The sequence below is a fragment of the Malaya genurostris genome, chromosome 2 (assembly GCF_030247185.1).
Source record: "Malaya genurostris strain Urasoe2022 chromosome 2, Malgen_1.1, whole genome shotgun sequence".
In the NCBI taxonomy this organism is placed as follows: Eukaryota; Metazoa; Arthropoda; class Insecta; order Diptera; family Culicidae; genus Malaya; species Malaya genurostris.
Window position 1 is genome coordinate 10,903,893 of NC_080571.1, and position 17,549 is coordinate 10,921,441.

The window sequence follows — 17,549 nt, forward strand, 5'->3', positions numbered from 1 at the left end:
TCGAGCGAGTTAGAAATGATTCATTTTCATAGTTGCTCTAACCAGAGATGCCAGATCTGCAGATTTGTCTGTAAATCTGCAGATTTCGTACAGCCATTTTTTGTTGCGCAGACTTTTGAAAATCTAGTTTTTCGTAGACTTTCGTCAAACAGACAGAGTTTTTCACAGACTTTTGAAATTGCCGTGACCTTTTTTATGCTCGCTAAATCAGGTTAGCGTAACATACTTTATAGAGAAATGAAGACAGCTAACTGCAGATTTTCTTTCGGATATACAGACTTTTGCAACCCTGTCTGAAGATATTTGAATTTTTTACCTGGCATCTCTGGTTCTAACACATGTTTAATGCTAAGACAAGACCTGACAACTGGCCTCTTATTCTTCCTTCCGAATCATCTTTCTCGTCATTTTTGCCCTGTAGAATAAATACCAACTACCTGTTTACAGACCCTGTCACCTTGGTGCGAAATCAATCTTCAGTTCAGCAACGCCATCGCACGGCCTCATATTCAACATATCATGTGAATTGTATGAGTGCACAGTGCAGCACTATTTTGGCGCGCAAGAATTTGACATTTCTTTCCCCTATTTCTATGTACTAGATTCGATGCGGACTCGCCTTGCTCGCAAAAAAGATGTTGCCAATGATTTGTTCGGGAAATGTAATAGCTGGATATCTTGTTGATATGATGTCTTTGCTGTTTACGTATCGGCTACAGTGTTGCCATATTTACAATTTTTTTTTGAATATTTTATGCTCAGAAAAAATTATTTATTTTATTTAAATTTTTAGACTCAGTCTTTGATTTGAAATAAACAAAAAAATTTATTGTTGAATGCATTTTTGTTTATTATATATTAACGTTTAAAAACAATTAATTGAGTATACTTTTACTGTTGAATTTTTGCATGTATCCTCTACTGTCTTCAAACGAAAAGCTACAAATCGCTTTATTAAAGAATGTTTAAATTTGTAAATTAAGTTTCAGTCATAGGATGGAGTTATCAATTGTTTTCATCTTTTTCCACCTCAACGTATTCATCGAACATTAGTAAAATAACCTGATTTTTTTTCCATTTGGAAAATGAAACTTTAAAAATTTGATGACAAAACACGAAATATCTCATTCATATTGAACGCAAAATCGAATCCATTGTTAACGTATTACCGGATCTTTTGGAAACCGGAAAAAGACAAGTTTGGATAGAAATTCTAAGTGCGACCACGGTGTGGAAAACAACACTTCATTTTTCTAGTAAAACCAAACACACTTTCGAGTTTACACTTGTTCAACAAACTTTTTTGGTTACTAAACAGTTCATTAAAAGGAAACATTTATTACAAATGAGGTTGAAAAAAAGTGAAACATTCTCTGAAAATATTCATTTTCATTGGTGAGCTAAATTATACATTTTATTAAACTGATAAATTCTGAATTTCTCTATACTTGGAAACATTGCTCGGCTAGCCTGCAAAAGTTGTTTCTTTCCAAATTGTGCAGGTAGCAACATTAAAATCAGACAATCAGAAACTGGTCAATTTTGGAACAAAAGTAGCCCCCCCCCCCCAGTTGTCAGGTCTTGTCTTAGGTTTAATGAATTTTGACATATTTTTAAGTTCTGAAACATGTAAAATCACGCGTCTACTTGAAGGCGGAAAGTGTTTAGCACATATTTAAGTCATTCTTGTAAAATTCAGTCGTTTTATGAATTACGTCTTATATGAACTATGTCCTAATTTTTTACAGTGTAATAAATAATCAAAACCCTGATTTTCACCAACTGAACTGACTGAAAACCCGACTAAACTCCACACGAACAAACCATTATCCGATTCTATCTCAGAAAAAGTTCAAACGTCTTAGCATGCACGATAAGATCTCATCCCTTACGAGGGTGTGTAGCTGTCCCATCGATTACAAAAAGCCGCACACTCTACGCCTTTTTGATTTTCGGTAAACATTAATTATTTACAACAGTTTAAACAAGCTTCAGAATCACAAAAAGCAGCCTGTTCCTTAAACTTCGACGAAAGGAGAAGTTCCCTTTTTTGCTCAGTCCTGTTGGTTTTGTGAAGACGAATTCAACAAAACCGTGAACCTTTCCGGTAATCGTAGACTCCGGGGTGCGGGCTGTTTTTCCTCGGGCCTCCCCAGTGGCCAATGGTCTGTGCCAACCGTTTCGAGCGGTAATTATGCTCGACTGTTGATTTATATATTCCCCCTTTGGGGGTGGGTTGTGATGGTGGTGGTAGGAGGTGATGCCATTCGCTAGGGAGACGGTATTCATTTAACTCAAAGCTTTCAATTCCACAACGCCGAAAAGTTTATTCACGGGTGACGAGAAATGGAAATTCCTTCGCAGTGGTCCTTAAAGAAACGATGCTCAGTCGGAAAGACAACTTTGATCAGGTGTAATTCTTCCCATAAGCCAAAAAGATATCGGTAGCTGATTGACAGACGGTCGGAGGATGTGAGAGGAAATGATTGTTTTATTGAGTAAACAAAGGAACAAAATGTTATTTCTGATGTACTATAAAAATAGCTATAAATATGACAATTTTTAAACCCGCACTTATTCTATATTAGGTTTGGCAATATTTTTTTTGCAGATTTTAGAACTTTGCCGTCAATGAGAAATGCATAAGGAACTTTAAGAAACCACAAGAAAATTGAAATATTGAAGTCATTCCTTTGAATTCCACTACACTTGTATGAACCACTGTCACTCATTCAATTACTAGACAAGCGTAGCGGAATTCAATATTTCCACAAGAAACATTTAGCACAATCTTCCATGCGAAACATCTTGTAAATACGAGAGAAGTTTCGTGTAGACGTTTAAGCGTATGAGAAGTACATAAAAACTTCTAGCTACTTCAAACTAAAGTTCCTGTTTTGAGCTTCCCTGTGAAAGTAATGAAGGCTGGACACACTGCTGATTTTTTCCACACGGAGAATCTCCAGATCACAAAAAAGCATTATAGTAATTGTTGTTTGTTAGTTTTTTCAACTTAAATTATTTTTCTCATAATCAACCAAATTTGTTTAACAAAAAATGATTCATTTTTAGGACACATAAGTTTTCGGTCCCGAAATTACAAGGTAATATGATCAAATTTAATAAAAAAGCGCACTCAATTTTCTCGGAAATTTCTTAACCGATTTTCACAAACTAAGTAGCAAATAAAAGGTGTTAAAATTCTTTAAAAAGTCCCCGAAAAGTTGATCCAGATCCGACTTCCGGTTCCGGTATTACAGTGCGATTAGTGAAATCTTTCAATTTCATGAGTATTTTTTCACAAGCGATGGCGAAATGAGGTGCACATTTTTATAAAACTTACTGCTTAATTCATCTGGTTGGCAGACCTCGTTAGTTAGTGAATATAAAAACTACTTTAGGACTACTAGTCTCCGGTTTCCGCTTCCGAAAGCACCGATAAGAAAGAAAATCTCCAAAAACAGAACTCACTTCGATTTCTCAGCAACGGTTAAGCCGATTTTCACGAATCATGATTCAAGTTAAAGCTCTCATTGTCTGTGCAATTCCATCCTAATCCGGTTTCGAAATTATAGGGCGATGAGTGTCAAAACATTCAAATTCAAAATGACGATGCAAAACTGGTACGCGATGATACGTGCGGCTTTGCTCCATTCGCAGCGTGCTTTGTTCAATAAAAGTGCACTTATCGCCATTCTCATGAAGAAAGTTTATGCAATCACTTGAAAAATTGACCAGTGGAAACTGGCCCGAAGGGCTAAGTGTTCTATACCATTCGACACAGTTCATCGAGCTGAGCAATGTATGTGTCTGTGCGTGTATGTGTGTGAGTATGTGTCAAATAATGTCACTCGTAAACTCACAAATCTCGCAGTCCCATAGGTTGCTATTGAATTTAACACTGTCATTTAGAGCGACGAAGGGTGAAATTCTTCTAGATTTGGTTTAAAACTGATTCAATTTGAAGGCTATATTAGTTACTTACCAAACGAACCGACTTTGGCTATACTGATTCCAACTTCCCGGTTCCAGAAGTATCCGAAGTAGTGGTCAAAAAATTTAAAACGAGACTCACTCAATTTTCTCAGAGATGATTTGATCGATTTCCACAAACAGGTTCAAATAAAAGCTCCTATAGTCTCATAGGTTCCTGTTTTATTTCATTTCCGGTTTCAGAACTATAGGGTGAAGTGTATTTATTCATTTAGTGCGACGGTGCATAATAATTGCATTGACATAATTGTTTACAAATTGAAAAGGCTATGTTAGTTTATACCCATAGAAAATTTCTTATTTAATTCAATTCAAAAATTTCTTCACAGAATCTTCTAGTGATGTTTTTGAAAATATAGGTAATGTAAGAAAGGCATCTTTACACCACTAGGTGGATTAAAACAGGTTTTTTTTCATACGTTTCGCCACCGACTCATTAGTGCATCACCAAATAACTAGCGTAGAATTCAGTATTACACTCTTAACAAAGCAAACTTCAAGCACAAGTTCCTGTTTTGAGCATGTGTCATTGTGAAAATAATTAAGACTGAACACACTGCTTTCTTTCACACACGGAAAGTACCAGAATCACAAAATTGCAATATATCACTTATATAGTCCCACAACAAAAGAGCCTAACTGCAAATGAGGGAAAACGATTGATGGTTTCGAAAAAGTATATTTCTTTTGTTGATGCATACCGAATGAATGACACAATAAAATAAAGGGATGACTTATTATTTGACCAAGCTTGTACATTTCATAATCCCAAATTTTAATGAAGATCACTCAAAATTCGAGTTTTTCCTGCATTTTAACTAAATTCACTTAAAATTTCAAAAACTTTTCTAGAAGTTGTCAAAATTTTATCACAATTCATTAAATACAATGGTCTTATACATACATAAGTTATATTATCTCTATATTGCGGAATAATAAAAAAAAAGCTATTATACCAAATTGAAGCATTATTTTGTCATTTCAATAATAAAACAATGCCTAAATAAGCAACGATAATAAAATGAACTATTACTGATATCACTTTTTATTCGAGTTCCGGTCTGTCTACATCAGTGATTCCCAAACTGGTCCCTACAACCCACTAGTGGGCATTAGCTCATTTTCAGTGGGTAGTAAACTCACAATTGTCAACAGGTGAGCAATGATTCGCAAAAAGTGGGCTTCGGCACACATGGCAAAAATGGTGTGAAAAAGAAACCAAAAGTAAAAATATTCAGTTCCACGTTCAGAATCCAGATGGTCAGAATTATTTTCAGAGTTCGAGTTCAAAATCTTGTTCAGAATCTTGAGGTCAGATCCAGAATTCAGACTCATGTTCAGAATTCAGACCCAGAATCCTGCTTCTCGGTGCAGAATTTAGGTCCAGATCTAAAATTTCTGTCATGAATTCAGACCCAAAATCTTAGGCCTGGGATCCGAACTTATGTATAAAGAACACGAAAACCTATGTATTCCTGTCAGGATTTCAGGTCTATAACCTAGGTTCAAAATGCAGGCCTAAAATTCGGTTCCCGATTTTCGCTCAAAAAGCCTGGTCCATGTTCTGAAATTTCAGACTTCTAGTTCAGAATTCAAGTCCAGAATTCAGGTGAAGAGTCACGGCTCAGGATCTAGTTTCAGGTTCTAAAACTTTGTTAGGAGCTGATCCGGGGTCAGAATTCTGGTGCAGAACCAAAGTCTAGGTTCGGGTTGAAAATTCAATTCCAGAATCGAGATGGAGAATTCAGGTTCAGGTAAAAAATCTCTGTCAATAATTTTGATCCAGAATCTGAGTCGAAGTCCCAATTTGAGGTTCATAATTCAGATTTTGCACTCAGATCACAAATTCATGTTCAGAGGTTAGATCAAGTTACTCAATTCAGGTTCAGTTTCTGAGTTCCAATAAAGAATTCTATATCATTTTCAGAATACAGAATCAGTATCCAAAGTCAGAACGCAGGTCCAGAACTCAGATCCAGAAATCAGAAATCCTTAATCTTTTTACAACATTTTGGCCCAGAATCCAATTCCAGAGTTATGTTTCTGAATAAAGCTTCAAGTTCAGAATCCAAAATCAAGATCATGTTCCAGGTTCACGATTCTGATGCGTTCCCAGTATCTCTGTTTTTTGAGTAAAAATCTTGTTTGGAAACTTGAATCTAGCGCCAGAATTCTGCTCCAGATTTAGACCCGAAACCTTCATCGAGAGTTCTAGCCAAGGTTCAGAATCTCTATCAGAATTCTGGTTCAAAAACCATGTCCAGATTAAGTATTCAGATATAGAAAACTTGCCAGGTATCCAACTGCAAGGTCCTGGTTCAGAATCCTGGTCTAGGTTTAGAAGCTCTGTCAAAAATTCAGGTTCAAGTTTAGAATTAAGGAATCCTAATGAACTCAGGTCCAGAATCCAATTCAGGCTCACAGTTCAAGTGCAAAATAGGTTCAAAGTTTAGTTTCGGAAACTCTGTCATAAGTTCAGAAAACAAAATTCTGACGCAGAATCCAGGTTCAGAAGCTAGGTTAAGGTCTCTGTCATGAGTTCAGATTCACAATCAAACTCCAGGTCTAGAATCCAGATCCATGTTCCGAATATAAGTACTGAATTCTGCCTCAAGTTCAGAATCAATATTCGGGTAAAGAATCTCTTTCAAGAATCTAGATTCAGTATTCTGATCCAAAAACCTTGTTCGATAGTTCAATATTCTTAGCCAGTGTTCAGGACCAGAATTCAGATCTACATATCGCTTAGTTATTAATGGGTGAGAGGACTTGGGAATTTTTCTAACACTCATAGAACCAAATACTAACAAATGTAATAAACACAGCCATGTACATATTTATCACCAAAACTTAATTTTTGTCGTGATTTCCTCTGTGGAAAGTCGTCGCTTGTGATTCGCATATAAATAGTGTGACCAAGGATGGCTTTTATCGTATCAAAGAACGTTCAATCTTCACTCTTCACACGATTCAATCAGTGCCATCAAAGAGAAATGGAAAACATCGCAAACAACAAACACCCGGCATGGCTCATTTAACATAGAATAGACACCAGTGCGAGAGTGAATTTCTCTCGATGACATTTCTGAGAATCAAAGGTTAGCACGCCGCTGTGGAGATCCTCTCTGAAGCAACAAACGGTCGCTTATTCTCGTTTCGCGATCCGATTCTATACAGGCAGTTGATAATTGCGATAGAATCATTTCACTATTGCCGCTTATTTTAACTATGAGCATATAACCTTTGTATAAGTTGTGTCTATGAAAATGTATGTGAATGCTCCACACAAGGGTTTTGAAATATTGCAACCTAGTATGAGAAACATCAAGATGAACCATCGATTCGATTTTCTGCGATAATTGTCAACTTGCGATTCTCTCTTGGCAAATTCCACACAGCAACGATCATTATCAGACTGTATATTTTTTCATGGGCCGTGAAATACTCAGAGTATGAAGTGGAGCGAAGAAATGTAGAAAAATTCTCTCGCGGTTCATGTATTGAGAGACTCGAGTTCTTATAGCGTCTTCTACCGGATTGAAAATGTTGTATACAATATAGATAGCAATATAGCAGCTTCTGTCAAATTTTCGGCAATCATCAACACTGAGTGTGACCTCAAATAAACTGTTTGATTTCAAATGTTTTCATTTTTGTCTCTCACACAAGAAGTAAAACTTGAACTAGAAATGACTCGAAAAGTTACTTTTGAGCGAGCTTTTGAAAAAAAATCATAGTGTTGTCCAGGGGCGGTAAGTTCCATGAAATATTGGGAAGGCACAAAAAATTATTACTACAGATCATTGAACTTTGCAATATATAAAGCATTTTATAAAGGAAACGGAGAGGTTAGAGCAAATAAAACGCAACCAAGTAAAAATCACGAACTTTTTCCCTACTATTCCAGCAATAATCAATATTCGAAAGTGGTAAGGTATAGCACATTTCACATTGTAGTACACTAAGGTCACTTTTTACACGGTTTCTTTTCGCACGGTTTTTTATACACGGCTTTTTTACACGGATTCCGGAATTAACACGGTTTTTATTTACGCGGTTTTCGCCATTAACACGGTTTCTGATGAGAGTTTAAGAAGCACTGTCATTTGATTTTTGAAAAAAATTTTTGAGATATTCACGAGATCATTGACTGTCGTTCCATAAAATGATTAATCAACCTTCAAATCTTCAATCCCTGTCGTAAATTACACAACGTCTCTTCCATTCAGTTGTGGTGTATGATGTCAGCATCGTCATTGATATCATCGAGAATTTCGTAGCGTTGAAGAACTAGTCGAATTTGCTAATCTCTTCAACTCTTCATCATATCGAGCAGTACAGTATTTTGAACATGACTATTAAGATTCGGAATTGAAAAGAACTTATTCTCAAGCTATATTTGCAGTGAAAGTGATTATGGGTGGTATTATCAGCACTTCTTTAGTCGAACGTTCTAAATTGTACGTATTATCGTTCTTTCGAAAACCGAATTAATTAAACAGAAAGCATTAGCCATTTAGATTAATTTGCTTATCGTACAACATGTTTCCTGAGTGTTCTAATTTCAATTTGTCATCCAATGTGTTTTATCAAGTATGACTAGACCCTTATCGTAACCTCAGGCTGGTTTTATAGATTTCCGTTTTTATTGTGAAAAAACAGTTACATTTTATCAAAAACAAAACAAACAAATAATTAAATCTACGGGTTTTGGAATTATTTCGTCAAATTTTCCACGCGGTTTTTTGCACGGTTTCCGCAATCAACACGGTTTTATTTTACACGGATTGTTTTAACACGGTACGTAACCCCCGTGTAAAAAGAGACCTTAGTGTAGATCAGTTATAAAATTTTAATAATTTAGTTAAGAAATATGAAGGATTACGATGACCAACTACGGGGATAACAGAAAAAATGTTATATCATAAGATATCTCTAGCAAATTTTACAATATTTATTCCAGTTGTCAAAATATTGGGGGGGCATGGTCACTTCAATAAATCTTTTGGGGAGGCAAAAAGTGCCTTGCCCCCCCATAGTTGCCGCGCCTGGTGTTGTCCACATACGCCATAAGAAAACACACCTAATGCAGAACTTTTCTCCATTACCCAACAAAAAGACGATCTGAAATTATGACGGATAATGAAATCCAAAAACTGGCGTCATAAGTTTTCAGAGACAGTTATAAATCCGTCTGTAACCTTCTCCAATGAGAGGAAATCGCTCTGTCAACTGAACTACTGTGGATGTTATGATACACAACTCAGAAGACTTCCGGCTAGAAAAGAACTTGGTATTTGATCTAACTGTGCACGGTCGGTTAAAGGTCGTCAAATGGTGAGATAACTAAGTCCTCACAAGTCCCTATCTCATGCCTCCCCGAGCGTCTATGATGACATTTGATCAATAGAACGGCGTCGACTGGGTGCTATCGCCTTCTGCGTTAGTAGCAGAATGAGAGGGTGCGAAATGGCTTGTAGGTTGAAGCCCATCCTAAAGTGCAGTGTTTATCATAGTATATTACAACATATAATTCTGTTGTTTATTACATCATGTATTATTATTATTATTATTATTATTATTGTTATTATTATTATTATTATTATTATTATTATTATTATTAGAAGAGCGTAACTTACACTGCGACATTAACTGTTATATTGTATCATAGCATATAATTTCACATATTATCGGCTTACACTATTTTATGTTATTATATACTATGTTGTATGGTATTATACTGCATTGCATTATATCATATTATATGGTATTATATTATAATATATTATATTATATTGTATTCTATTTTATTATGTTATATTGTATTGCATTATGTTGTATTATGTTATATTATATTATATTATATTATATTATATTATATTATATTATAGGGTTTATTATGAGTAGTACTACGTACCTCTGCGCAAAATATAAATTTGTTTTCCTTATAAGTTATCATTTTTAATGTAAATTTTAACTAAAGATCAAGGTCATCACAAGGTGAGCTTGGTCCTCACTGGTTCCTGTTGTGTTTTATTCATTCTATTATTTATTATATAATTCATTGTACTATATTATGTTGTTCATTATTATATTTATTGTTAGTATTATTAATTTGTCATCAATAATAATAACATATATTATTTTTATAGATGTGGATATTATTATTCTTATTAGAAGAGAAATATTCTACTTCCTGCAGTACTGCGAAGATAGAAGAGCATAACTGACACTCTACAGTAACTGTTATTTTATATATTGATTTATAATATATTATATTGTATGACATTGTATTATATTATATTAAATTAAAATATATTTTACTATATTATGTTATATTATATTATTTTGTAGTATATAAGTATTATTATTATTATTATTATTATTATTATTATTATTAGTATTATTATTATTATTATTATTATTATTATTATTATTATTATTATTATTATTATTATTATTATTATTATTATTATTATTATTATTATTATTATTATTATTATTATTATTATTATTATTAGTATTATTATTATTATTATTATTATTATTATTATTATTATTATTATTATTATTATTATTATTATTATTATTATTATTATTATTACTATTATTATTATTATTATTATTTTTATTACTATTATTATTATTATTACTATTGTTACCATTATTATAATCTTTATCATTATCAGCTACATTTTCATTTCCATACTAAACATTTCACTTTACACATATATTATTAAATTGTATCATATTATATTACGTCATATTTAGTGGTATTATATTATATTACATTGTACTATATTATACTATATTATGGTACAATGTTTGGTATTGTTTTATATAGTATTGTAATGCATTTTTTAATACACAATTATAAGTGTATTATATTGCATTGTGATGTATTACATTTTTATATTTTATGCATAATAATATTTTATTATATTCAGTGTCGTATAGTGACCAAACTATATTATAATATATTATGGTATATTTTACTATATTATGTCACATAACATTATGATACTATTATATTCATCATAAAATATTATAGTAGACTATAATACACTGTACCATACGATTTTGCACCGTTTTATACTATATTGTGTTTTATTGTATTATACTGCCGGAAATTATATTAAAGTGTATTATGTTACATTATATAATACTATGCTCAAGTACATTGTAAGGGAAGAGGGATGGGAGTGCATCAGGGTATCTTACAAGTGAATGACTGGATGAAGGAGTGAAATGTCAACCCGATTCACAGGGGAAAGCTGTGTGTTTTCCCCAGAAGGTCTGAAATGAGTAAGACGCACCCTTCTAACAAACAAACCATCAGGCAGGTTTAAGCTGGTACAGCGAATTCTTTTATTATATGGCCGGATGTTATTGCTGGAAGGCGCCGGGTCCTCAAAGTCCATTTTGGCCTTCTTAACAGCAGTAATATGAAAGTTATCTGATAATCAAATTCGGATCTACTGTAAGTCTACCTGCATCCACTGGTAATGCCTTGAACTGATGGTGGCTTCACACATACATACATACATACATACATACAACTGTGCACGGTCGGTTAAGTTCAAAATTTAGTTGATCTCCTGTGATCCAATTTCGCACTCAAAAACTTCATTCCTCTAGTAGTCGATCTCACTTTATTTCTCCGGTTGAGCAATGATATGTGAGATTCTGTTGTTCTTTTGCTCACCCAATGTTTGAACGATAGGGTCTTGAATAAATAATTAATTTCTACCGCGTTGGGATCAGGAAGCAAATTATTTTTTGTATCATTTATATCTATTTTATATTTAAATCTCAAGTTAACTGCAAAAATGTTGATTGTCGCAGAATTTTAATAATGTTTTCCACTTGGTGGGCAGTAGAACGAATAGCATATTTAAAATTGCCATACGACCAAAAAAGTTTGGGAACCACTGGTCTACATTGTTTGAAATCAATAAAAATATCGGTGTTTTTGAAACGAACTGCTCCATTAAAACCATTTGCGTATTTGTCAAATGTGTTTCGAAAATATGCAAAAGTTTTCAAAGAATAATACTTTTCTTGTAATTAGGTTTTGCACGATGACGACACAAATGAACTGATGAATGAATGAAGTTCATCTTTGACAGTTGCCGTGTACTTGTTTTGTTTTGCAACTGCAAGTTAAAATTGAAAAAAATGACGAAAAAGTGCCTGTTAAAAACGTATTTCACAGTGAAAATAACTAAAAAGATTGCCCTGCATGTGTTTCCAGCATCAAGGAGCGATATATGTATGCATCTGTTGAGTGTGAGCAATTTTTACATTCGAACGATGAACTTCTGATGAACTTTTAAACTGTAAACAAGTACACGTCGACTGTCAAAAAAAGTTCATTCTGTTCATTATTGTAAGGTTATGTCATGTTCGTGCAAAACCTAATACTCATGTGAAGTATAGATAGCACAGAATGAACTCATGAACTCTTAGTCCACATTTGTATCACGTAATATCTACGTAACTTTTTTCGTAGATTCTATAGAATACTTTTGTGAAATTTATACAAAGTTCATTTAAATTGTGCTGTAAAATTTATTTTATCTGAACTTACTTTTTACCAGAATTTTACTTAATAGTCACATTATTTTAATGTTCTAAATTGAATCTTAATAATATATATTGGTACTAAAAACTAATAGATTACATAGTCTGTTGGACATAACATTGCGATAAATTTTGTTCCCACGCAGATATTCTGAAATTTTTTTTAATTCGTTTCTGTTGAATCACTGGTGAAAAATATCAAAAATACAGAATGCCTTGTTCTAAATCCTTTCTCCGAAGCAGCTAAACTGAAGCAAACATTGTTCCCTTTAAGGAATGCATTCAGCTGGAACTAGTAGTTCAAGATGTGATTGATGTGCTGGAACACAATCTAGAGGTTTTGCCTATTGAACTCCGCTGTAGAAAAAAACAAAATTGAACTGTGTCAGTTTCGTATTTTTGGAGTAGTTTTTGTGTTCCAGTTTCGTATTTTATTTACCCTAAAATCACTGTGATAAATACCTTAGAAGGATCAAAAGGGATTTGGCCTATGTTGTTTGCTCTAGGTTTTTCAACTGACCCCATATTGCGAGCACAAAATGAACATGACAAAATGAATTCAAATAAGTGCGTGACACATAGAATATATGAGCAATAATTCTGACATATGGTTCATTTCATGTTCAATCATGATCCGCTGGTTGTTAAGAAGATCATGTAAACTCCGATGACAAAGCCATTTTTGGAATCTACGTGTTTTTTCACATAAGGTTAACGTGTGGATTTTTTTGAGTGATTAACCGTCATCTAGGATTTTGAAACAACCTGAATTATAGTTTTAAGACACATTCATCAAACCCGTTCCAAAAATACCCATTGTTTGTAAAGATTTCCAAGGAATATGTATAAAAAAGGAAGCCGCCATAGTGGATTTAGAAACGACCTTAAACATATTTTTCTGGCATTTAATCATCAAATCGGTTCCAAAAATACCCACATTGCAGCAGATTGTAGTGTATTCCATCTCATCCGTGACATGTTTATGAAAAGTCGTGAAAATTGCGGTTTTGTCGATTTAGTTAATGCAGTAGCTGCTAGGTTACTACGACCCCAACTGTCGTCAACAGTAACAGCTACAACCGAAGCGGTTAGAGAAGAAAATTTTTTCATAAGTACAAATCTAACCACCGATCAGAACAGTTCAGAAATAATTGTTACTTTCAATTGTTTCCCTCCGGTCTTGCACTCTGTAACATACAAGAGTAGGGTTGTTAGTGTGTCCCGGAAATAAAAGATGATTATTCAAGAGCTATAGGAATTGATTTTCAAAAATAAACACAAAAAATTGAAAAAATTGTCTATGAAAATGTATGTGAATGCTCCACACAAGGGTTTTGAAATATTGCAACCTAGTATGAGAAACATCAAGATGAACCATCGATTCGATTTTCTGCGATAATTGTCAACTTGCGATTCTCTCTTGGCAAATTCCACACAGCAACGATCATTATCAGACTGTATATTTTTTCATGGGCCGTGAAATACTCAGAGTATGAAGTGGAGCGAAGAAATGTAGAAAAATTCTCTCGCGGTTCATGTATTGAGAGACTCGAGTTCTTATAGCGTCTTCTACCGGATTGAAAATGTTGTATACAATATAGATAGCAATATAGCAGCTTCTGTCAAATTTTCGGCAATCATCAACACTGAGTGTGACCTCAAATAAACTGTTTGATTTCAAATGTTTTCATTTTTGTCTCTCACACAAGAAGTAAAACTTGAACTAGAAATGACTCGAAAAGTTACTTTTGAGCGAGCTTTTGAAAAAAAATCATAGTGTTGTCCAGGGGCGGTAAGTTCCATGAAATATTGGGAAGGCACAAAAAATTATTACTACAGATCATTGAACTTTGCAATATATAAAGCATTTTATAAAGGAAACGGAGAGGTTAGAGCAAATAAAACGCAACCAAGTAAAAATCACGAACTTTTTCCCTACTATTCCAGCAATAATCAATATTCGAAAGTGGTAAGGTATAGCACATTTCACATTGTAGTACACTAAGGTCACTTTTTACACGGTTTCTTTTCGCACGGTTTTTTATACACGGCTTTTTTACACGGATTCCGGAATTAACACGGTTTTTATTTACGCGGTTTTCGCCATTAACACGGTTTCTGATGAGAGTTTAAGAAGCACTGTCATTTGATTTTTGAAAAAAATTTTTGAGATATTCACGAGATCATTGACTGTCGTTCCATAAAATGATTAATCAACCTTCAAATCTTCAATCCCTGTCGTAAATTACACAACGTCTCTTCCATTCAGTTGTGGTGTATGATGTCAGCATCGTCATTGATATCATCGAGAATTTCGTAGCGTTGAAGAACTAGTCGAATTTGCTAATCTCTTCAACTCTTCATCATATCGAGCAGTACAGTATTTTGAACATGACTATTAAGATTCGGAATTGAAAAGAACTTATTCTCAAGCTATATTTGCAGTGAAAGTGATTATGGGTGGTATTATCAGCACTTCTTTAGTCGAACGTTCTAAATTGTACGTATTATCGTTCTTTCGAAAACCGAATTAATTAAACAGAAAGCATTAGCCATTTAGATTAATTTGCTTATCGTACAACATGTTTCCTGAGTGTTCTAATTTCAATTTGTCATCCAATGTGTTTTATCAAGTATGACTAGACCCTTATCGTAACCTCAGGCTGGTTTTATAGATTTCCGTTTTTATTGTGAAAAAACAGTTACATTTTATCAAAAACAAAACAAACAAATAATTAAATCTACGGGTTTTGGAATTATTTCGTCAAATTTTCCACGCGGTTTTTTGCACGGTTTCCGCAATCAACACGGTTTTATTTTACACGGATTGTTTTAACACGGTACGTAACCCCCGTGTAAAAAGAGACCTTAGTGTAGATCAGTTATAAAATTTTAATAATTTAGTTAAGAAATATGAAGGATTACGATGACCAACTACGGGGATAACAGAAAAAATGTTATATCATAAGATATCTCTAGCAAATTTTACAATATTTATTCCAGTTGTCAAAATATTGGGGGGGCATGGTCACTTCAATAAATCTTTTGGGGAGGCAAAAAGTGCCTTGCCCCCCCATAGTTGCCGCGCCTGGTGTTGTCCACATACGCCATAAGAAAACACACCTAATGCAGAACTTTTCTCCATTACCCAACAAAAAGACGATCTGAAATTATGACGGATAATGAAATCCAAAAACTGGCGTCATAAGTTTTCAGAGACAGTTATAAATCCGTCTGTAACCTTCTCCAATGAGAGGAAATCGCTCTGTCAACTGAACTACTGTGGATGTTATGATACACAACTCAGAAGACTTCCGGCTAGAAAAGAACTTGGTATTTGATCTAACTGTGCACGGTCGGTTAAAGGTCGTCAAATGGTGAGATAACTAAGTCCTCACAAGTCCCTATCTCATGCCTCCCCGAGCGTCTATGATGACATTTGATCAATAGAACGGCGTCGACTGGGTGCTATCGCCTTCTGCGTTAGTAGCAGAATGAGAGGGTGCGAAATGGCTTGTAGGTTGAAGCCCATCCTAAAGTGCAGTGTTTATCATAGTATATTACAACATATAATTCTGTTGTTTATTACATCATGTATTATTATTATTATTATTATTATTATTATTGTTATTATTATTATTATTATTATTATTATTATTATTATTATTAGAAGAGCGTAACTTACACTGCGACATTAACTGTTATATTGTATCATAGCATATAATTTCACATATTATCGGCTTACACTATTTTATGTTATTATATACTATGTTGTATGGTATTATACTGCATTGCATTATATCATATTATATGGTATTATATTATAATATATTATATTATATTGTATTCTATTTTATTATGTTATATTGTATTGCATTATGTTGTATTATGTTATATTATATTATATTATATTATATTATATTATATTATATTATAGGGTTTATTATGAGTAGTACTACGTACCTCTGCGCAAAATATAAATTTGTTTTCCTTATAAGTTATCATTTTTAATGTAAATTTTAACTAAAGATCAAGGTCATCACAAGGTGAGCTTGGTCCTCACTGGTTCCTGTTGTGTTTTATTCATTCTATTATTTATTATATAATTCATTGTACTATATTATGTTGTTCATTATTATATTTATTGTTAGTATTATTAATTTGTCATCAATAATAATAACATATATTATTTTTATAGATGTGGATATTATTATTCTTATTAGAAGAGAAATATTCTACTTCCTGCAGTACTGCGAAGATAGAAGAGCATAACTGACACTCTACAGTAACTGTTATTTTATATATTGATTTATAATATATTATATTGTATGACATTGTATTATATTATATTAAATTAAAATATATTTTACTATATTATGTTATATTATATTATTTTGTAGTATATAAGTATTATTATTATTATTATTATTATTATTATTATTATTAGTATTATTATTATTATTATTATTATTATTATTATTATTATTATTATTATTATTATTATTATTATTATTATTATTATTATTATTATTATTATTATTATTATTATTATTAGTATTATTATTATTATTATTATTATTATTATTATTATTATTATTATTATTATTATTATTATTATTATTATTATTATTATTATTATTACTATTATTATTATTATTATTATTTTTATTACTATTATTATTATTATTACTATTGTTACCATTATTATAATCTTTATCATTATCAGCTACATTTTCATTTCCATACTAAACATTTCACTTTACACATATATTATTAAATTGTATCATATTATATTACGTCATATTTAGTGGTATTATATTATATTACATTGTACTATATTATACTATATTATGGTACAATGTTTGGTATTGTTTTATATAGTATTGTAATGCATTTTTTAATACACAATTATAAGTGTATTATATTGCATTGTGATGTATTACATTTTTATATTTTATGCATAATAATATTTT